This window comes from Pristiophorus japonicus, chromosome 11 (assembly GCF_044704955.1).
Source record: "Pristiophorus japonicus isolate sPriJap1 chromosome 11, sPriJap1.hap1, whole genome shotgun sequence".
Classification (NCBI taxonomy): Eukaryota; Metazoa; Chordata; class Chondrichthyes; family Pristiophoridae; genus Pristiophorus; species Pristiophorus japonicus.
This window is the reverse complement of record NC_091987.1, coordinates 218,843,468-218,861,951: the sequence shown is the minus strand read 5'-3', so window position 1 is coordinate 218,861,951 and position 18,484 is coordinate 218,843,468.

Sequence of the window (18,484 nt, the reverse complement as noted above, 5' to 3'; positions counted from 1 at the left end):
GTATCTGTTTGGGCTGAAGTTCGAGTTAGAAACTGACCATAAGCCGCTCATATCGCTATTCTCAGACAGCAAAGGTATCAATACCAATGCCTCTGCTTGCATCCAAAGATGGGCGCTCACGCTGTCTGCATGTAACTATGTAATTCGCCACAGGCCAGGCACAGAGAACTGCGCGGGTGTTCTCAGTCGGCTACCATTGCCCACCACCGGGGTGGAAATGGCACAGCCAGCGGACTTGCTCTTGGTGATGGACGCATGTGAAAATGAAAAGTCACCCGTTATGGCCCGCCAGATCAGGACCTGGACCAGCCAGGATCCTTTACTGTCCCTTGTAAAAAACTGTGTCCTCCATGGGAGCTAATCCAGCGTCCCAGCGGAGATGCATGAAGAGATCAAGCTGGCCCAGCAGCGCAAAGACAAAATGTCCATACAGGTGGACCGTCTTTTGTGGGTAATCGCGTGGTTTAGACAAAGAAAGACAGGGAAACGTTCATACGCGACCTATACAGCACCCACCCAGGCATAGTAATGATGAAAGCTATAGCCAGATCCCATGTGTAGTGGCCCGGCATCAACTCAGATTTGGAGTCTTATGTGAGCCAGTGCAACACTTGCTCTCAACTGAGCAATGCACCCAGGGAGGCACCGCTATGTTTGTGGTCATGGCCCTCCAAACCGTGGTCTAGGGTCCACGTTGACTTCACTGGCCCATTTCTAGGCAAAATGTTCTTGGTTGTTGTGGATGCTTATTCTAAATGGATTGAGTGTGTAATAATGTCTGTAAACACATCCACTGCCACCATCGAAAACCTACGAGCCATGTTTGCCACGCACGGCCTGTCTGATGTCCTTGTCAGTGACAATGGGCCGAAGTTCACCAGCGCTGAATTAAAGGAATTCATGACCCGCAATGGGATCAAGCACGTCACATTAAGCCTGCATCCAACGGCCAGGCAGAACGGGCAGTCCAAACCATCAAGCAAAGCTTGAAACGTGTATCGGAAGGCTCCCTGCAGACTGCCTGTCCTGAGTCCTGCTCAGCTACCGCACTAGACACCACTCACTCACCGGGGTTCCCCCTGCCAAACTGCTCATGAAAAGGGTACTCAAAACAAGGCTCTCTCTAGTCCACCCTGATCTCCATGATCACATCGAGGGCAGGCGGCATCAACAAAGCATGTACCATGATCGCGCAAATTTGTCACGTGATATTGAAGTCAATGACCCTGTATTTGTACTCAACTATGGACATGGTCCCAAATGGCTTGCTGGCACTGTCATTGCCAAAGAAGGGAATAGGGTGTTTCAGGTCAAACTCGCTAATGGACTAACTTGCACCAAACCAAACTGCGGTTCAGAGTCAGCCACGAGCAACCTGAAGAGGACACCACCACTCCGACACACACACACAAGTGGCAACCGACACCACGAAGCTGAACTCATTTTCCCCAGCAGCCCAGCGAAGGCCCAACCAACCCACCTACACCTGTGTTTGTACCGAGACGATCGACTAGGGAGCGAAAAGCCCAGATCGTCACACCCTGTAAATAAGTGTACTATTGACTTTGTGGGGGGGCGGGGGGGAGTGATATTATGTATACAACACTATGTAACTAGCATTCTACCGCCACCAGAGGACGTATCCCAGCATCCCTTGGGAGCACTGTATATAAGCAGGCCTCCCATACTGTATCAGTACTCTGGAGTTAGAATAAAGAGACTAAGGTCACACTTACTCACGTTTACAGTACTCAGTCACATTGCTTTATTCGAGACACAACACTTCCCACTAACATCGGGACCTGAAGTGGAAAATATTCCATTCCATTCAACCCTCACCTTGATGTGTACAAAATTCACAAAACAATAGTCATGAAGAAAGAAAAATGAAGTTCCATACTAAACAGCTCCGTATGACACTAAGTTGGGTGGCAGTGTGAGCTGCGAGGAGGATGCTATGAGGCTGCAGAGTGACTTGGATACGTTATGTGAGTGGGCAAATGCATGGCAGATGAAGTATAATGTGGATAAATGTGAGGTTATCCACTTTGGTGGTAAAAACAGAGAGACAGACTATTATCTGAATGGTGACAGATTAGGTGCAACGAGACCTGGGTGTCATGGTACATCAGTCATTGAAGGTTGGCATGCAGGTACAGCAGGCGGTTAAGAAAGCAAATGGCATGTTGGCCTTCATAGCGAGGGGATTTGAGTACAGGGGCAGGGAGGTGTTGCTACAGTTGTACAGGGCCTTGGTGAGGCCACACCTGGAGTATTGTGTACAGTTTTGGTCTCCTAACTTGAGGAAGGACATTCTTGCTATTGAGGGAGTGCAGCGAAGATTCACCAGACTGATTCCCGGGATGGTGGGACTGACCTATCAAGAAAGACTGGATCAACTGGGCTTGTATTCACTGGAGTTCAGAAGAATGAGAGGGGACCTCATAGAAACGTTTAAAATTCTGACGGGTTTAGACAGGTTAGATGCAGGAAGAATGTTTCCAATGTTGGGGAAGTCCAGAACCAGGGGTCACAGTCTAAGGATAAGGGGTAAGCCATTTAGGACCGAGATGAGGAGAAACTTCTTCACCCAGAGAGTGGTGAACCCGTGGAATTCTCTACCACAGAAAGTAGTTGAGGCCAATTCACTAAATATATTCAAAAGGGAGTTAGATGAAGTCCTTACTACTCGGGGGATCAAGGGGTATGGCGAGAAAGCAGGAAGGGGGTACTGAAGTTGCATGTTCAGCCATGAACTCATTGAATGGCAGTGCAGGCTCGAAGGGCTGAATGGCCTACTCCTGCACCTATTTTCTATGTTTCTATGTTTCTATGTATTCCATCAATAGGTTAGATGTTGAAGAAAGGAGACTGTGCAATTTTAGACAGAAACCTCCCCTATATTGGGCTGATTGATAAGAAACATGTCCAGAGAACAATATACAGGACGTGATTTCTCCTCCAAAAAGCTAAGTTTTAACGTTTTAAATCTAGATAAGAAAACCTATATTTATGGGCCTGAAGCAGCCTTCGGTTTAATGCACTGAGGGGGAATTCGTGGCCTAAGCAGAAAAATAGATCAGTTCAAAATGTTTGAGTTTGTGCAAGTAAGGTAAACACATTCCAGAGAAAAGTACAATCTTTCTGAACTCAAAAGGACAACTATTTAAAGCAACATTCTCAAATTGTATAAAAACTGTCTGTGAAAATATCTGAACATTTGTAGATCTGATTCCAAATCCCAGTCTAGATACCAAGCCTAGCAAGTGAGCCAGGGTGCGGCAATCATCTTAGTTTAAAAATCCAGCCAATTTTGATGAATGCCACTCTTAACAATAAACATAATTCCATCTGCTTGAATCTGTGTCCCTTTTGCTGGTTGTTCCCCTAAATCTTACCTTATGTTGAGAGCTGAGCACCAGGGCAAAGCACATCACTGGTCTGATGGACACTGCAAATGGCTGTCAACATGCACTGAGATACGAAGAAAGAAATAACTTGCATTTATATAGAAACTTCCCTTACTATCAAGTGGTTCCTGATGGAAAATGCGCCTATGTGGACATCAGGCAAGAACAGGATCGGGCATGATGCCCTCTTGTAGTTGAATAGGCTGTTGGAATGCACTGGTTCACAGATGTAGAGTGACCACCAGCGTGAGATACTAGATGGCAAGGTCCGAGGAGGAGGTGAGGAGGACGAGGAGGGGAGAGGTAGGAGGAGAGGGTTAGGGGAGAAAGAAATGAGGGGGAGGAGGAGGGAAAGTAAGAGGAGAGGGTTAGGGGAGAGGAGGAAGTGAAGGCGAGGGGAGGAGAGGAGACAGGGAGGAGGAGGGAAGAAGGAGGGGAGATGTAGGAGGGGAGGGTTAGGGGAGGAGGAGGGAAGGAGTGGAAGGAAGGAGGAGAGGAGGAGAAGGTGTCAGAGCGGAGGAGGAGAAGGTGAGAAGACTGGTGACTGGATATTGAATCAGTCTTCGTTGCTGAAATTCTGTTATAGCACAAAAAAAGACTTCTTTCACAAGGAAACCCGTGATAGTAATAAAAATACTGGCAAATATGAATCAGTCACAAGCCATTCCATCAGCTGCCTAACCCACTTGTCCCACTGGATAAGATGACAGCATTGTGGCCACTATGTATTCAGTAAGGTTTCAATACAATCCAGTAACCCAATGAGGGACCTACTCACTGTCCTGGAAACAGCACCTGGTTTAATATCAGGTCAGATACATAAATGTCAACATTTGGATATACACACACACACCAAATACACAGACACACAGAAGGGATACACACCAGTTATGGATTGGTTCCTTTTACCAGCGTGCTGTGCAGGTGATACAGAGATACACAAGAGCCGTAGAATAATAGATGAGAGTGAATCATTCCTTTTACTTGTATTGCCATGAGACTGTTTGAACCTCCTGGGCTTTGAAGGACTCGGGGATAGCTGCATAGTGTTGTGTATGTATAATATAAGTATACTCCCTGTACACTCAATGTACAGTTACATAAGACTCCTGGATGTACCTTCACACTGGATACACAATGCTTGTACCACCAGAGGGTGCAACTGGTGGAGACCTGGGGGTCCCCTGACCATGACAGGTAACCAGGTATAAAAGGGAGCTCACCACCCTGTACCCTCACTCAGGAGCTGCAATAAATGGACTAAGGTCACCACAGTTCAAGTACAATACCTTGCCTCATGGAGTCATTATTAGAGTGCGTACAGACACAACAACTGGTGACAAGATTACAAATTTCCACGCAAAAATGGCTAACCTTGGCATGTTTCAACAATTCGCCGATGGGGAAGATTAGAGGCTTTTGTGGAAAGGCTCAAACACTTTTTCATTGTGAACGACCTGGCGGGAGACAACCCGACCTCGCTGGCTGATAAGCGCAGAGCTATCCTGCTCAGCAGTTGTGGGCCCACCGTCTATGGCCTTGTCAGGGACTTGCTAGCCCCAGCGAAGACAACTATCAAAACATATGCAGAGCTCGTAACGATGAACAGGAACAGCTCAAACCTAAAGCGAGCATCCTCACAGCCAGACACCGGTTCTACACCCACCGAAGGCCCGAAAGAAATCGCAAAATATGCTGCAGACCTCAGACGATTGGCTGCACCGTGTGATTTTGGCGACCACCTCACCGAAGCGCTGCGGCACATCTTCGTTATTGGAATCGGCCACGAGGCCCTTCTCGACAGGCTGCTCTCTGCGGATACCACGGTCACCCTGCAGATGGCAATTAACGTGAGCCAGGCGTTCATGGCCTCGGCCTGCGATTCCAAGCGGATGACTCATCCCCAGGACTCTAACCCGGCAAGTACTGTGAACCGACTGGCACCTTTTAGAGGCAAGGCTGCTGCAAGAGAGAACAGAACCCCGAGTGTCGCAACCCTGAGTCCGCCACATGGGGCCAACTGGCTAACCCCATGTTGGCGCTGTGGAGGAAATCACAGGGCCCACCAGTGCCGCTACAAAGACTATACATGCAAAGGCTGTAACACGAAGGGCCACCTCCAGCGAATGTGCAAGAGAAATTGTACTCACCGAGTCGATGAAGAGTTGGCCGATCATCCAGACTCCAGCGACGATGAAGAGAGCGTCCATGAGGCAGCTCAGCCCCACGATGAGGTGTACGGAGTGTTTACCTGCAACACCGAGAGTTCCCCGTTGAAAATGGAAGTCGAAATCAACGATGTTCCAGTCACGATGGAGGTGGACACAGGAGTGAGCCAGTCACTGATGAATCAGGCGGCCTTTGAGAAACTCTGGGACAATCCAGTTGAACGACCTAAAATGATCCCAATCCAAGTGAAGCTGCTCACCTATACAAACGACACCATCCCAGTTGTTGACAGCGTGGATGTCCGGGTGTTCTATGACGGCACGATGCACAAGTTACCTTTCTGGATCGCTGCTGGTGATGCTGCTAGAAAGAAGATGGATGAAAAAGATCCGTTGGAGCTGAGAAAACCTCCAGCCTCTGGCAATCGACATCCTCCGCGGGCCCGAAGTTGGATCCAGCACAGCACCTGAAAAAACAGCCGCTCAACTCGACTGCATGGAGACGATGCAGACCGCTCAACCCAACTGCGAGATGATCCAGCTGAAATGACCCTGTCATGTATTTCGTCATCTTGCAATGACAATAGTTATGTAACTGTAACTCATGCACACTGTACCTGTACCCTTGAAATGCACACCCTGACCACAGGGGATGAGCTTGCGGGAGACACTCCTCACCTGGGTTTCCAGGTATAAAAGGGGAGGTCCCACCCAGGGTCAGCACTCTTTGGTCCTGGGAATAAAGTGAAGGTCACAGAGTGACCGTGTCTGATATATACATGCCTCGTGTGAGTTTGTAACAAGGTGCAGAAACATTACATTTGGCGACGAGAAACGGGAATCACCGAACAACGAGGATGGCCACCGATGGCACAGAGGAACGCTACTGTGTGGGTAAGGACTGGGACGACTTTGTGGAAAGACTCCAGCAGAGCTTTGTCACAAAGGACTGGCTGGGAGAGACAGCGGCTGACAAGCGGAGGGCGCATCTACTGACCAGCTGTGGTCCACAGACGGATGCACTGATGAAAAACCTGCTCGCACCCCAAAAGCCAGCAGACAAGTCCTTCAAAGAGCTCAGCCAGCTGATCAGTGAGCATCTCAAGCCGGCAAGTAGCGTACACATGGCCCGGCACCAGTTCTACTCTCACTGGCGTCGGGAGGGTCAAAACGTCTCGGACTTCGTGGCGGAACTGCAGCGTTTGGCCAGTCTCTGTAAGTTCTCCGATGCCTGCAGGGGGGAGATGTTAAGGGACTTTTTCATCGAGGGCATTAATCATGCCGGCATTTTCATGAAGCTCATAAAGACTAAGGACTTGACTTTAGAAGGGGCAGCGTTGATAGCTCAGACCTTTATGGCAGGGGAAGAGGAGACCAAGCTAATTTACGCACGCAGCCCTGGTTTTAACGTTGTGATGAATCAGGGAGTTAATGTTGTAAAAGTGATACAGAACCCCGCAGGCAGGCAAGGGCAATTCGACACCGCCCAGGCAGGCAGGCAAGGGCAATTCGACACCGCCCAGGCAGCAACAAGCTCCAGGGTGGGCCCGCAACAGGGGCAATGGAAAGGGGATCGGCAATTCACGCCATCACGAGGAACAATGCATCCCGTGATGGGACCGATAACACCCTCCATCAGAGTGCTTAGAAACAGCCAAACGGGCCATCAGAGAGGAATGCCTGGGAATAGTCCTTTTGTTAACAGCAATCTCAGCTCATGCTGGAGGTGTGGGAGTAGACACACTGCCAAAAGCTGCAGGTTCCAGCTTTATACCTGTAGGATTTGTAATGTCAGTGGACACTTGGCCAGGATGTGCAAAAAGGCTGTAGCGAGGCTAGTCTGCGAGACAAAGGAACCAGACGAGGGGTCTGCAATGCAGGATGAGGCCTGGGGAACAACCATGGATGCTGAAGTTCAGAGAGTTCATGTGGCTGACATCCACAGCTCATACACTAAAACCCCACCCATGATGATGAAAGTCTTACTGAATGGCATCCCGGTGCACATGGAGCTGGATACGGGAGCTAGCCAGTCACTCATGAGCGCCCAACAATTTGAGAGACTATGGTCACACAGAGCTAGCAGGCCCAAACTGGAACACATTGAGATGCAGCTACGTATGTACACCAAAGAGATAATCCCAGTGCTGGGCAGTGCAAACTTGATGGTAACGCACAATGGATTACAGAACCGGCTGCCACTCTGGATTGTTCCGGGAAATGGCCCGCGCTTTTGGGGAGGATTTGGCTAGCTGAGATGAATTGGAAATGGGGGGATGTGCACGCCATTTCATCCGTGGAGTGAAGTTCCTGCTCGCAGATATTGCAAAAATTCGAGTATTCTTTCAACCCGGTGTCGGAACGTTCAAGGGCACTAAAGTAGTGATACGCATCACTCCGAACATCAGACCAGTCCACCACAAAGCCAGAGCGGTGCTGTACGTGATGCGTTAGAAAATTGAAAGTGAACTGGACAGGCTGCTCAGAGAGGGCATAATTTCGGCCGTTAAATTCAGCGACTGGGCAAGTCCCATCGTTCCCGTTCTCAAAGCAGATGGCTCGGTTAGGATTTGTGGTGACTACAAAGCCACCATCAACCGAGTGTCACTGCAAGACCAATACCCACTTCCAAGACCTCTAGCAGGTGGTAAGCTGTTCACGAAGCTGGACCTCACTTCGGCCGACATGACTCAGGAACTGGCGGAAGATTCCAAGCTTCTGACCACCATCACGACGCACAAAGGATTATTTGTCTACAACAGGTGCCCATTTGGCATTCGTTCAGCAGCGGCTATCTTTCAGCGAAACATGGAAACCTTGCTCAAGTCCATCCCTGGAACTTTCGTATTCCAAGACGATATCCTTATAACGGGTCGAGACACCGAGGAACACCTCCGCAACCTGGAGGAGGTGCTACGCCGATTGGATCGGGTAGGCTTGCGGCTGAAAAAGGCCAAGTGCGTGTTTTTGGCCCCAGAGGTTGAGTTCCTGGGCAGGAGGGTTGCCGCAGACGGGATCCGGCCCACTGAATCAAAAACTGAGGCGATTCGCCGGGCGCCCAGGCCCGGCAACACGTCGGAGTTGCGATCATTCCTGGGACTTTTGAACTATTTTGGGAACTTTCTGCCAAACTTAAGCACATTGTTGGAGCCGTTACACATGCTCCTCCGTGAAGGGTGTGAATGGTTTTGGGGGGATTGTCAAGAACGGGCTTTCAATACGGTGAGGAACCTGATGTGTTCCAACAAACTGTTGACTTTGTATGATCTCTGTAAAAAACTGGTTTTAACATGCGATGCATCATCCTACAGGGTTGGGTGTGTTTTGATGCAGGTTAACGCTGACGGCCAAATCCAACCGATGGCTTACGCCTCCGGGTCGCTCTCCCAGGCAGAGCGTGGATACGGCATGGTCAAGAAGGAGGCACTCGCGTGTGTGTACGGTGTGAAAAAGATGCACCAGTACCTTTTCGGTAGACAGTTCAAGCTAGAGACGGACCACATGCCGTTAACATCCCTGTTGTCCGACAGCAAGGCTGTCAACACTAACGCGTCAGCTCACATACAGTGATGGGCCCTCACGCTGGCTGCGTATGATTACACCATACGGCACCGGCCAGGCACCGAAAATTGCACTGATGCACTCAGCAGGCTCCCACTGGCCACCACCGAGGGGGCATCGGAGCAGAGCGCCGAGATGGTCATGGCTGTTGAGGCTTTTGACACTGCGGGCTCCCCCATCACAGCCCGACAGATCAAACTCTGGACCAACAGGGACCCTCTCCTATCCATGATAACGAAATGTGTCCTGACTGGGAATTGGGCGCCCGCACACAGGGCGTGCCCCGAGGGGATCAGACCGTTACAGAGACGGATGGATGAACTCTCCATCCAAGCCGACTGCCTGTTATGGGGCAGCCGGGTAGTCATGTCCCAGAAAGGAAGGGAAGCGTTCATCTGGGAACTCCACAGCGAGCACCCTGGCATCGTGTTAATGAAGGCCATTGCCCGGTCACATGTATGGTGGCCAGGGATTGACTCAGACCTGGAACACTGGGTTCGCAGGTGCACGACGTGTGCCCAGCTGGGCAATGCCCCCAGGGAGGCCCCACTCAGCCCGTGGCCCTGGCCCACCAGGCCATAGTCATGCATTCACATAGACTATGCGGGCCCGTTCATGGGAAAAATGTTCCTGATCATTGTCGATGCATACTCGAAGTGGATCGAATGCATCATATTGAACTCGTGCATGATATCCATCACTGTGGAGAGTCTGCGTACGGTTTTCGCGACCCACGGCTTGCCGGACATCCTGGTCAGCGACAATGGCCCGTGTTTTACCAGCCATGAATTCCAGGAGTTTATGTCAGGCAATGGGATCAAGCACGTCCGGACAGCGCCGTTCAAGCCGGCTCCCAAGTCATAAAACAGGGCATGCTACGCATCCAAGGACCCTCCCTTCAGTACCGCCTATCGCGCCTCTTGCTGGCCTACAGGTCCCGGCTGCACTCGCTCACGGGAGTCCCGCCAGCGGAACTCCTCATGAAACGCACGCTCAAGACACGACGACTGTTCCTCATTCACCCAGACCTGGCAGACATTGTTGAAGGCAAGCGCCAGTCCCAAACCGAGCTCCATGATCGAGGCTCAAGGGGGAGGTGTATAGAAATCGATCACCCGGTATTTGTTCTTAACCTTGCTTTGGGACCCAAATGGCTTGAGGTCACTGAAATTGGCAAAGAAGGAAACAGGGTCATGGTGGTCAGACTAAACAATGGGCAGATATGCCGCAAACACTTGGACCAAGTAAAGACAAGGTTCAGCGTAGACACGGAGGAACCTGAAGAAGAGCATGAGATGGCACCCACACCACTGCCAGCGTACGAGCAACAAAGACAGCCCTCAGCATGTACAGTCCCTGCGGCCAGCCCGGACAGGCCGGAATCACCTCAAGTGACAGAGACGCGTGCTGAGGCTCAGCCACCAGAGCCACAACTGCGGCGCTCCACGAGAGAGCGCGACCACCCGATAAACTTAACCTCTGAAACTAAAAGACTTAAGGGGGGAAGTGATGTCATGTATTTCACCATCTTGCAATGACAATAGTTATGTAACTGTAACTCATGCACACTGTACCTGTACCCTTGAAATGCACACCCTGATCACAGAGGGTGAGCTTGCGGGAGACACTCCTCACCTGGGTTTCCAGGTATAAAAGGGGAGGTCCCATCCAGGGTCAGCACTCTTTGGCCCTGGGAATAAAGTGAAGGTCACAGAGTGACCGTGTCTGATATATACATGCCTCGTATGAGTTTGTAACAAGGTGCAGAGACACTACAGACCCGACCTCACCTTCCAGGCTCCAGTGGCAGGACTCCGGAGGAAGAAAATTGGCGCAGAAGGCAACTTCTCTGCTTCTGTGGCAGAACCTGGGGAGAAAAGGATCACCGCAGCCTACCTCGTGGAGAAAAAGAAGATGGCGCCCGAACCATGATGAAGCGCCTGAAGTAAAGATGGCGGCAGCCAGACCACGAGGGGCAGCATTGATGGAGCAACACGTGATGCCGAGCAGCGAGGGGGCATACCAGCTGCAGGGCCAGCGATCAGCGGATGGCAAAGGCGCCAATACCGGTACCCTGCCCCTGATCGGCTCTATCTCTCTGGCTACCAGGGCCAGTACCGGGAGCAAGAGGATAGCACCATCCAGTTCTCCCAACGGGACCTGGGATGACCAGGCTCCAACTATCGCTGAAGGGCAGCAAAGAGACACCGCAGCCCTCAAAGGAGGACAGGGAGGCCACACACTCCTGTGTCTCTGCCCACCACTAGGCAACGGCAAAGGCCCTGAGACTCAGCCAGGTGAGCGATCTGAGCCCACCCAGCTGGCAGGGGGCGCAGCGCCACCATCAGACAACCTGGACACAGTCCGGTCACTCTGGAACTAGCGTCCTCACCCACCTGCACCCCAGGGGGCAAGACTGTGATACCACGTATGTACCTTACCTGTAAACTGTACTTGTTCCACTACTGCAGAACCTGAACAGTGATGTTATTAATCCTATGGTTTTTATTGTTCTTTCTTTCTGTACATGGATGCACATGCAGGTGTTGAGCCACACACATGGTCTATGTATTGGGGGGGGGGGGGGGGATGGAAATGGATGTATGTAGCCATGGACACACATGGATCACACCCAGAACCCACTCAACCCCCACTGCATCATCAAACCGTCCACTGCTGACCATTTTCCAATGTTGTGGCAATAAGGACTTGAGGGTCAACAAGGAGAGAGCCAAGCCAAAGCATAGACAAGGTGCAAGGGCTTTGGGCACTCAAGTCTAGGGCCAGAGCACATAATGCAAAGGCCAGTGGCACAAGACTTAGGGGAGAGTGATGTTGTGTATGTGTAATATAGGTATACTCCCTGTACACTCAATGTACAGTTACATAAGACTGCTGGATGTACCTTCACACTGTATACACTGTGCTTGTACCACCAGAGGGTGCAACTGGTGGAGACCTAGAGGTCACCTGTACACGACAGGTAACCAGGTATAAAAGGGAGCTCACCATGCTGTACCCTCACTCAGGAGCTGTAATAAATGGACTAAGGTCACCACAGTTCAAGTACAATATCTTGCCTCATGGAGTCATTACTAGAGTGCTTACAGACACAACACATAGCAGCAAGTCTCTGGGTTTTCTAGGTTTTATAGCTAATATCACTGCAGGACAGTCAGCATCTGAAAGAGAAAGAACATGTTTTGGGCGTGGACCTTAAGAGCTTTTCGCTGCGTTATTTCTTCAAACTCTCTCTCGCCATCTTGCACTGATCAAGAACAGTAATGCTTCCCTGAACAGCAGTGTTTACTGGCAGGAAGTGGAATTTGACCAGAGGAAGCAATAAATGCAGCAGAAAGTACTAGCAGTGGCCTAGCCTTTTTTTTAATTCGTTCCGGGATGTAGGCCTCGCTGGCAAGGCCAACATTTATTGCCCATCCCTAATTGCCCTTGAGAAGATGCTGGTGAGCCACTTTCTTGAACTGCTGCAGTCCGTGTGGTGAAAGTACTCCCACAGTGCTGTTAGGAAGCAGGTTCCAGGATTTTGACCCAGCAACAATGAAGGAACTCTCAGCACCTGCCCTGTGATCCAGAGAAGGTATGGGCTAGGGAGGGAGATAATGGAGAGAAATAAAAAAAACTAAAAGCAGCAAGGTAAATAAAACATAAAAGCAGAGCTCAGCAGATGTTCCCTCCCCTCCCCTTCCACCAGGACCCTGGTGATGCAATCTAGTCAAGAACTGAATTGAAGACTCAAATGATCAGGAATGTTAGCACTCAACCCTCCTGGAAGAAATGTTTTTTGGGAGCAGTATGTGGGGGTCTCAGTATAAAACCACTTTCAACACAATAAAGCGCCCTGTTCAGGAATGTTATTGTTTCGAGAGACTTGTGGGGGAGGGGAGGGTTTTTACAGCAAATCAAATCTTATCAACTCTGCACTGTGTTGAAGATGATGCTATCTGCTTTTCTTTTGTGACATACCCTGTAATGTGACAGGCATTTCTCTATAGCGCCAGGCAGACTGAGTTTCATTATAGCTGAATAATCATTAAATATTTAATGACAGATCTTCCATCTCCTGTAGCTCCCAGCACTGCCATGTTCCATCAGACAGGATTTCATTTGGAACTGGAGATTATCACACATCAAAGAATCTTCGAGTTCCAAGGATAGAATTGAAAGTGTGACACTGCCTCTATCCGTCAGCTCCACTTGGTCTCTTTTTCGATGTTCTGCCTGTCAATCCGATTGGTCTTTGTAGCTTAATTCCATCCTTAACATTTATCTACGCTATTACTGTTGTGTATGGAGAAAGAGTCAGACTGAATACTGTGAGCTCAAAGTAACATGTGACCTTAGTCTTTTATTGCAGGTCTCCAGAGTGCCTCACCAACCTGTGAAGCCTTCTTAAATACCTGTGTTCCCAAGGGATTATGGGATCCCTTGGGACTCCAGGGAATGAGCCCTCTGGTGGCTGTACAGAATAAATGCAAGTCCACATATATAACAACATTCCCCCCCAAAGTCAATAGTGTAACTATTTACAATGTGAGTCGATCTGGGGCCCTTCTTGCCCTGGTTGATCGTCTCGGTGTGAAAGCTGGTTTGTTGAATCATTTGTTGGGCCCTCGCTGGGCTGCTGTGCAGCTGGCCTTGCTGGGCTGCCTGGTGTGCTGGGCCCTGCAGGGCTGCTGTGGATGATGGGTTCTGCTTCATGGTCAACCGTGGTGTCGGTTGCCACTGGTGTGTGTGTGTTGGGGGATCAAAAAAGGTAGGGTCTATCCTGTATTCAACCAGCATTGTAACCCATGTATAAACTGACCTAAGTTGTACACCGAGAGAACACTGACCACTAGGTGGGAGACACTTCTAAACTGGACCTTCAGATATAAAAGGGGAAGCTCCACCCACCTTCATCACTTGAGAGCTAAGGAATAAAGGACAGGTCACAGACTGACCTTCTCTCAAGCATGGGCCTCGTGTGCATTTATACTGTGTAGTAAGGACGTATCAATGGCGACAAGAAACTGGGATTTAAACCACGCGAGCATGGTCACTAGCAGAACAGACGAGAGGTACTGTGTTAAGGAATGGTTGGGACAGAGATTCAACATTGTTAAAGCAGCACACAGTTCTCCAGGCAGACAAGGGCAGTCAGGCATGCCCCAACATGTCGTCGAACCCAGAGGGGGAGTTCGACAGAGACAATGGCAAGCTGAACAGCGATTCACGCCATTGCAAGGGACAATGCGGCCAGTAATGGGGCCATCAACACCTGTTAATGGTGCACTCAAGGACAATAACAAGGGCAGTCAGGGACGATCGACTGGCAAGGGACCTTTTGTTTCAAACCGCATCTCATGCTGGAGGAGTGGAGGCACACATTCAGCCGGAGTTTGCAGAGATGAGCAAAATACCTACAGAAATTGCAGAAATGGACACTGGGGAAAATCGCTGGAAGCTGAAGTTCAGCGAGTTCATGTGGAGCACGTATACAGTTCATACACCAGGACGCCACCGATAATGATGAAAGTGCTCCTCAATGGCATCCCAGTATCAATGGAGTTAGACACGGGTGCCAGCCAGTCCCTGATGGGTATCAAACAGTTCGAAAAGTTGTGGGCATCCAAGGCCAGAGGAGGCCAAAATTATCGCCGATTGACACACAGCTACGGACTTACACAAAGCAGATCATTCCGGTGCTAGGCAGCGCCATGGTAGTTATGATCCACAAAGATTCGGAGAACAGGTTGCCACTCTGGATTGTCCCAGGGGACGGTCCCGCACTACTGGGGAGGAGTTGGCTTGCTGTCATGAACTGGAAATGGGGCGATGTCAATGCAATTTCTTCTGTGGAGCGAGTATCATGCTCACAGGTCCTGGACAAATTTGACTCATTATTTCAACCCGGCATTGGCACTTTCATGGGGGCCAAGGTAGTGATTCACATAAACCCGGACGCCAGACCAGTACACCACAAGGCCAGAGCGGTGCCGTACGTGATGCGGGAAAAGATAGAAGGCGAATTGGACCGCCTGTTGAGGGAAGGCATCATCTCGCCAGTCGAATTCAGTGACTGGGCGAGCCCGATTGTGCCAGTGCTCAAGGCAGATGGGTCGGTCAGGATATGTGACGATTACAAGGCCACCATCAATCGGGTGTCACTCCAAGACCAGTACCCGCTACCGAGTGCGGAGGACCTCTTTGCGATGCTATCCGGTGGCAAACTTTTTTCAAAATTGGACCTGACCTCAGCTTACATGACCCAGGAGCTGGCGAGTGAGTCGAAGAAGCTGACCACCATCACGACACACAAGGGGTTGTTTGAGTACAACAGATGTCCATTCGGGATTCGCTCGGCCGCCGCGATCTTCCAACGAAATATGGAAAGCCTCCTCAAGTCGATTCCAGGGACGGTGGTTTTTCAGGACGACATCCTCATTACGGGTTATGATACTGAAGAACACCTCCACAACCTGGAGGAGGTGCTACGCAGACTGGACCGGGTAGGTCTGCGACTGAAAAAGGCGAAGTGCGTTTTCTTAGCTCCAGAGGTAGAATTCCTGTTGATGAGGGTAGCAGCAGACGGGATCAGCCCTACTGCATCCAAGCCAGAAGCGATCCAGAGAGCACCCAGACCCCGTAACACGATGGAGCTGCGTTCATTCCTGGGGCTCCTGAACTATTTTGGTAACTTTCTTCCCAAATTGAGCACGCTGCTAGAGCCGCTACACGTGCTCCTACGCAAAGGTCGCGAATGGGTCTGGGGGGACAGCCAGGAAAGAGCTTTTAATAGAGCACGCAATTTGTTATGTTCCAACAATCTGTTAACGCTATATGATCCATGTAAGAAACTTGTGTTAACGTGCGATGCGTCGTCCTATGGTGTCGGGTGTGTGTTGCAGCATGTCAATGCCAAGGGTCAGTTACAGCCGGTAGCTTATGCCTCCAGGAGTCTGTCCCAGGCAGAAAGAGGCTACGGGATGGTAGAAAAGGAGGCGCTCGCATGTGTATATGCGGTAAAGAAAATGCACCAGTACCTGTTTGGCAGGAAATTTGAGCTGGAGACAGATCACAAACCCCTAACGTCCCTTTTGGCCAACAACAAGGCCATAAATGGAAACGCATCGGCCCACATACAGAGGTGGGCACTCACGTTAGCTGCCTATGACTACACAATTCGGCACAGACCGGGCACCGAAAACTGCGCCGATGCACTCAGCAGGCTCCCACTAGCCACCACTGAGGGGGCTACCGAGCATGGTGTTGAGATGGTCATGGCTGTTGAAGCTTTCGGAAGCGAAGGCTCACCCGTGACAGCCCGTCAGATTAAAGTCTGGACAAATAGAGACCCGCTATTGTCTCTAGTCAAGAAATGTGTCCCGAATGGGGACTGGGCAGCCACATACAGGGCATGCCCTGAGAAATTTAAACCATTTCACAGGCGCAAGGATGAACTCTCGATTCAGGCCGATTGCCTACTGTGGGGAAACCGCGTAGTTATGCCCCAGATGGGCAGAGAGGTGTTCATCAGAGAACACCACAATGGGCACCCGGGCATTGTCACGATGAAGGCAATTGCCAGGTCACACGTTTGGTGGCCAGGGATAGACGCAGATCTGGAACTTTGTGTTCGCAGGTGCAACACGTGTGCCCAGCTGGGCCATGCGCTCAGGAAAGCCTCCCTTAGACCCTGGCCATGGCCCGCCAAGCCTTGGTCACGCATCCATGTGGACTACGCAGGTCCTTTCATGGGGAAAATGTTTTTGGTTGTAGTAGACGCCTACTCCAAATGGATTGAGTGTGACATTTTAAATTCAAGCACATCCTCTGCCACGGTAGAAAGTCTACGGGCAATGTTCGCCGTCCACAGTCTACCGGATATCTTGGTCAGCGACAATGGCCCGTGCTTCACAAGCACTGAATTCCAGGACTTCATGGCAGGCAATGGAATTAACCATGTTAGAACGGCACCGTTCAAGCCGGCCTCAAACGGCCAGGCGGAACGAGCAGTGCAGATAATCAAACAGGGGATGCTCAGATTCCAAGGGGGTTCCCTACAAACCCGCTTATCACGCCTCCTGTTGGCCTATAGATCCCGACCACACTTGCTCACAGGGGTTCCACCCGCAGAGCTGCTAATGAAAAGGACGCTCAAAACCCGATTATCCCTTATACCATGAAAGAAATTGTCGAGAGCAGGCGCCAGTCACAATATCACTACCCTGACAGGAATGCGAGGGCGCGATGTATTGATGTAAATTATCCTGTTTTTGTCCTCAACTACACTGCAGGGCCCAAATGGCTCGCAGGCACTGTGGTTGCCAAAGAGGGAAATAGGATTCTGGTAGTTAAACTTACCAATGGACAAATCTGCCGCAAACATGTGGATCAAACAAAAAGGAGGTTCAGCAACCCCACAGAAGAAGCAGAGGAAGAACACGACATAGAGTTCACTCCACCACAGGTGACCGAACACCGGAACCAAAGGGAGGAGAGTCCAGTCACTGTGGGCAGTCCGGACAGGCCTGAGGCACCGCAAACAGCAGACACTCAGGCCAGCGCCCAACAACCGGAGCCCCAACTCAGGCGCTCTACAAGGGAGCGTAAACTACCAGAGAGACTCAACCTGTGATCCCAATAAGACTTTGGGGGGGGAGGTGATGTCATGTATTCAACCAGCATTGTAACCCATGTATAAACTGACCTAAGTTGTACACCGAGAGAACACTGACCACTAGGTGGGAGACACTCCTAATCTGGACCTTCAGGTATAAAAGGGGAAGCTCCATCCACCTTCATCACTTGAGTGCTAAGAAATAAAGGACAGGTCACAGACTGACCTTCTTGCAAGCATGGGCCTCGTGTGCATTTATACTGTGTAGTAAGGACGTATCAGGGTCCAAGGTGGATTGCTCAGGGTAGTCCGTGAATCTGAGTTTGATTTGGTCCAAGTGTTTCCGGTAAATGAGTCCATTTGAAAGTTTGACCTGAAACACTCTGTCTCCCTCTTTGGCCACGACAGTGCCGGGAAGCCACTTGGGACCTTGTCCATAATTTTAAAAAAATACAGAATCATTGATTTAAATCTCGCGTGACACATTTGCGCTGTCATGGTATACACTTTGTTGAAGCCGCCTGCTCTCTACCTGTTCATGTAGATCAGGGTGAACTAACGAGAGCCTTGTCTTGAGTGTTCTTTTCATGAGCAGTTCAGCAGGTGGGATCACAGTGAGTGAGTGGGGTCTCGTGCGGTAGCTAAGCAGGACTTGGGATAGGCGAGTCTGCAGTGAGCCTTCAGTTACTCTTTTCAAGCCTTGCTTGATGGTTTTCACTGCTCTC